General features: G+C 35.5%; 1 long non-coding RNA gene across 1 annotated transcript; it reads right to left on the minus strand.

Moving 5' to 3' along the window:
* Positions 1 to 4,458: 4,458 nt before the first annotated feature.
* LOC131244463 (uncharacterized) lies at positions 4,459 to 5,110 on the minus strand. The gene is made up of 2 exons (XR_009170303.1): positions 4,817 to 5,110; positions 4,459 to 4,741 (listed from the first exon to the last, which is right to left on the minus strand). It is a non-coding gene; the product is annotated as an uncharacterized LOC131244463 (long non-coding RNA).
* Between the last annotated feature and the right edge of the window lie 977 nt (positions 5,111 to 6,087).

Here is a 6,087-nt window from a genome sequence, read left to right on the forward strand (position 1 = left end):
CCAAACCTAAACCCGATCCCGAACCCTGACCTGATTTCCTAAACTTAAACCTTAACCTTAACCTATTCTCAATTCCCTAAAGCTATAACCTATAACTAAAACTTAAACCTTAACCTAAACCTATAACATAATCCTAAACCTTAACCTAAACCTAAACCAAAACCTATAACCTAAACCTTAACCTATAACCTATAACCTAAAATCTAATCCTAAACCTAAACCTAAACCTATAACCTGAAACCTAAAACCTAAACCTAAACCTAAAACCTAAATGTACTCTCAAATCCCTAAACCTAGACCTACACCTAATCCTAATCTCAACTCCCTAACCTAAACTTGAAAACCCAAACCTTAACCCGATCCCGAACCCAAACCCGATTTCCTGATGTTTAAGAGGTATCCCTTTAACACATGCCGCTTTTTACAAAGCTTTAATTTTTGTTGTTGTTTCTATTAACTTGAATTGTAGCCCAATCACATGGCAAGAAACAAGAATGTATCCCTTTTAACACATGCCCCTTTTTACAGAGCTTTAATTTTTGTTGTTGTTTCTATTAACTTGAATTGAAACACTTTTTTGCATTATTTGCTTGCATTAGTTTTATTTTAATGATCAGTTTTATTTTTAAAAAGTGCCCACTTTTTTGGAAGAAGTTTATGCAATTCTTCATGATTCTGAATTATAATGTTTTGTTGGTTTAATATTTTTTTTTCAGATGAAAGACAAAAATAAAATTGTTGTTGATTTTTTTTCTTTTTTTATTTATGATATTAAACTTATATGTATTTATGTGTGGATGAATATAATGTGGATAAGATTGTTTGTGTTTGGATGGATGTAGTTTATGTTTAGATGAATGTAGTATATGTTGGATTTACGTAGTTTGGGTTTAGATGGATGTGAATGTGAATGTGATGAAATATATTATATAACAGGTGTATATCAGGAAGAATATGATGAAATATATTGTAACAGGTATATATTGATCCTCTCAAATTTGAAAATGTGCTTTGAAGGCTCATAAGGGACGGTCCATGACAGTCCTTTTTATGGACGGTCTGTGGCCGTCCTTTGAAGGGTCATAAGAGACGGTTCATGATCGTCCTTTTAAAGGACTATCCCTTTTTAAGGACGGCCCATGGCCGTCCTTTGAAGGCTCATAAAAGACACCATGGCAGTCCTTTTTAATGACGATTTTCCTTTAAGTAATACGACAAGTCAAAATTTAACGGCCTATGCGACGGTCCATGACCGTCCTTTTTGGTCATTTGAGACAGTTTTGGACCGTCCTTTTTTCGCAGCTTTGGCGTAGTGCCTATAACCTAAACCTTAACCTATAACCTATAACTTAAACTTATAACCTATAACCTAACATTAACTTAAACCTAAACCTAAACCTAAACCTAAAACCTAAACCTAAACCTAAACCTAAACCTAAACCTAAATCTAAAACCTACATGTATTCTCAAATCCCTAAACCTAAACCTACACCTAATCCTAATCTCAACTCCCTAACCTAAACCTAAACTTGAAAACCCAAACCTAAACCCGATCCCAAACCCGAACCCGATTTCCTAAACCTAAACCCTAACCTATTCTCAATTCTCTAAAGCTATAACCTATAACCTATAACCTATGACCTAAACCTAAACCTATAACCTTAACCTAAGCCTAAAACCTATAACCTTAACCTAAACCAAAACCTATAACCTAAACTTAAACCTAAACCAATAACCCTAACCTAAACCTTAACCTATAACCTATAACTTAAACTTATAACCTATAACCTAACATTAACCTAAACCTAAACCTAAACCTATAACCAAAACCAGAAACATAAATCTAAACCTAAAACCTAAATATATTCTCAAATCCCTAAACCTAAACCTACACCTAATCCTAATTTCAACTCCCTAACCTAAACCTAAACCTAAACTTGAAAACCCAAATTTAAACCTGATCCCGAGCCCGAACCCGATTTCCAAAACCTAAACCTTAACCTATTCTCAATTCCCTAAAGCTATAACCTATAACCTAAACCTAAACCTAACCTAAACCTATAACCTAAACCTAAACCTGAACCTATAACCTTAACCTAAACCAAAACCTAAAACCTAAACCTTAACATCTAACCTATAACTTATAACCTAAACCTATAACCTATAACCAAACCTAAACCTAAACGTAAACCTATACCCTATAACCTAAACCTAAAACTAAAACCTAATGTATTCTCAAATCTCTAAACCTAAACCTACACCTAATCCTAATCTTAACTCCCTAACCTAAACCTAAACCTAAACTTGAAAAGCCAAACCTAAACCTAATCCCGAACCCGAACCCGATTTCCTAAACCTAAACCTTAACCTCTTCTCAATTCCCTAAGGGCCCGTTTGGCCGGGTGGATTGGGAGGGATTGAATGGTATCGGGGTGGATGGCATGGATTTCTAGGTAATGATGATGTTGTCAGTGGATTGTCTGGAGATCCATGGGATTGCTATGTCCCTGGATTGCTATATCCAATCTGTTTGGCGCGCCCGGCCAATCCTGGGATTAAACCTTCTCATCCCTTCCAATCCCTCAATCCAAACACGTCCCAGGCAAATTTGAAAGGATTAGGTTGGATTGGATGGGATTTAAAGGTAATGATGGTGTTGTCAGTGGATTATCTTAAGATCCATGGGATTGGGATCAGATCACCGACTCTGTTTGGCACGCTAGGCCAATCCCAGGATTTGACTTTCAATCCCTTCCAATACCATCCAAGCCCTTCCAATCCGACCGGCCAAACGGGCCCTAAAGCTATAACCTATAACCTAAACCTATAATCTAAACCTAAACCTAGCCTAAACCTATAACCTAAACCTAAACCTATAACCTTAACCTAAACCAAAACCTATAACCTAAACCTTAACATATAACCTAAACTTATAACATATAACCAAACCTTAATCTAAACTTAAACCTATAACCTAAACCTATAACCTAAATGTATTCTCAAATCCTTAAACCTAAACCTACACCTAATCTTAATCTCAACTCCCCAACATAAACCTAAACCTAAACTTGAAAACCCAAACTTAAACCCAATCCCGAACCCAAACCCGATTTCCTAAACCTAAACCTTAACCTATTCTCAATCCTAAAAGCTATAACCTATAACATATAACCTATAACCTATAACCTAAACCTAAACCTAAACCTTAACCTAAACCTATAACCTAAACCTAAACCTTAACCTAAACCTAAACCTATAACCTTAACCTAAACCAAAACCTATAACCTAAACCTTAACCTATAACCTAAACTTATAACCTATAACTTAACATTAACCTAAACCTAAACCTAAAACCTAAATGTATTCTCAAATCCCTAAACCTAAACGTACACCTAATCCTAATCTCAACTCCCTAATCTAAACCTAAACCTAAACTTGAAAATCCAAACTTAAACCTAATCCCAAACCCGAACCCGATTTCCTAAACATAAACCTTAAGCTATTCTCAATTCCCAAAACCTATAACCTATAACCTAAACCTAAACCTTAACTTAAACATAAACCTTAACCTAAACCTAAACCTATAACCTTAACTTAAACCAAAACCTGTAACCTAAACCTTAACCTATAACCTATAACCTAAACTTATAACCTATAACCTAACATTAACCTAAACCTAAACCTAAACCTATAACCTAAACCTAAACTTAAAACCTAAATGTATTCTCAAATCCCTAAACCTAAACTTACACCTAATCCTAATCTTAACTCCCTAACCTAAACCCGATCCCGAACCCGAACCCGATTTCTTAAACCTAAACCTTAACCTATTCTCAATTCCCTCAAGCTATAACCTAAAACCTAAACCTAAAACCTAAATTAAACCTAAAACCTAAATGTATTCTCAAATCTTTAAACCTACACCTATAACCTAAACCTATAACCTACAATATTAACATAAACTTATAACCTAAACCTATAACCTACAACATTAACTTAAACCTATACTTATAACCTAAACCTATTCTCAAATCCCAAAACTATAACCTAAACCTAAACCTGTAACCTAAACCTAAACTATAACCTATAACCTATAACCTATAAGCTAAACTCAATTCCCTAAACCTTAACATAAAACCTAACCTAAACCTAAACCTATAACCTACACTTATAACCTAAACCTAAACCTCTAACCTTATCCTAAACGTAAAACTTAAACCTAAACCTAAAACATAAATGTATTCTCAAATCCCTAAACCTAAACCTAAACCTAAACCTATAACCTACAACATTAACATAAACTTATAACCTAAACCATATGGTGAGACCATTCCTTGGGAAGTGGTTACTTGTGGCTACCGATGGTCCTCCTTTCGGAAATCGTCCAGTCGTTTATTTTGGCCCTACAAACCCTATGATGAGACCATTCCTTTTGTGTTAATTTCATTCCTCTTTGAGTTTTTATTAATTCATTAAGAAAAAAAATGGTTATACATGATGCACTTCTTTCACTTTATTTTTCTTTCCCCCAATGGTCATTCTGATTTATGAATGCCATGACTATTTGTAGGATGATGGAATATACGAAGCTGTTGCAGGAAGTGACTTTGTCATTATTAGAGTTGCATTTCGAGACAACTCTTCAAAGTACTACATAAATGACCATGGAAGTAATTTTACAGAGGTCACTAAGAAATTGAAAGGAAAAGGAGTGGACTTGGACAACAACTGGTTTTTGATTCTTCAGGTGGGTGATGGCTGAAAAATGCTTATTTACTTGGGAAAAAAATATCATATCGTCAAAATATATCTTCACTTTTAATTCTTTATCATTGAAATTTCAGGATGAAGTCGAGCAAATTTCTCTAATGAAGACAAAGATTTGTATTTTCAACATTATTATAATTGTAATTGTAATTGATTGAATGAAGGATTATAATTGATTATAATTGTAATTGATTGAATGAAGGATTGTAATTAATTGTAATTGAATGAATGAATGATTGTAATTGATTGTAATGGAATGAATGAATGATTATGCAGGTGGTAATTGAATGAACAAATGATTATATATATTTTTTTAATGTACAAAATAGCTACGGATATTGACCGTAGCTAGTAATCTGACAGCTGTAGCCACTATTAAATTTGGCATATTGCTACGGACTTTTAGTTACAAATAATATCCGTAGCTGTTTATACTAATCGCTACAGATATAATTGCTACGGATTATATCCGTAGCTATTTTAACCTATAGCTACGGATTAAATCTGTAGCTATAGCTTCCAGACCTATTGTTACGGCACCTATGACTACGGTCGTGCTACGGACTAGATCCGTAGCCATTGATCCAAGGCTACGAATTTTATCCATAGCCTTTGCCCCTTTTTCTATTAGTGTCGGTTCCACTATTTCAAAAATATCGTACTCTACGGTCAAGCGCTTAGGGTTGAACATTATGCCTATGGTTAGGGTGAGAGTCCTTACCACAACGAGGACCTTTTTCGATGCTACTAAGCTTTGTAAAGATTGCCTGATAGACTTAGGGAGCATAACAGTGTGCATTGACCTGATCGTCACCTCGATGTATCATTACGACATCATCGTCGGCATGGATTGCCTCACCGAAATGAAGGCAGAGATCGACTACGATACCAGATTGGTGACAGCCCATGGACCTGAGGGCACGACCTTTACTTTTCCAGTTCAAGTCAGTTGGCCCTACCGCATAAGTTGTTACGCTTCCTTATTGAAAAATGTTGATAATCCGACACTTAGGGACATGCCTGCAGTCCAAAATTTCATGGACATGTTTAGAAAGATCCCTGGGCTACCTCCTCAGTGTGAGATCAATTTTACCATCGACCTAGTGCTGGGTGCGACACCTATCTCTTTACCGACGTATCGTATGCCTCCATGTGAAATGGAGGAGTTGAGGATACAGATTGATGATATATTGAATTCAGGATTCATACAACCGATCGTATCTCCTTGGGGAGCCCCTGTGTTGTTTGTAAAGAAGAAGAACAGATCGCTGCAGTTGTGTATTGATTATCGCAGATTGAATCACGTCACGGTCAAGAACA

This window comes from Magnolia sinica, chromosome 4 (genome assembly GCF_029962835.1).
Source record: "Magnolia sinica isolate HGM2019 chromosome 4, MsV1, whole genome shotgun sequence".
Taxonomy (NCBI): Eukaryota; Viridiplantae; Streptophyta; class Magnoliopsida; order Magnoliales; family Magnoliaceae; genus Magnolia; species Magnolia sinica.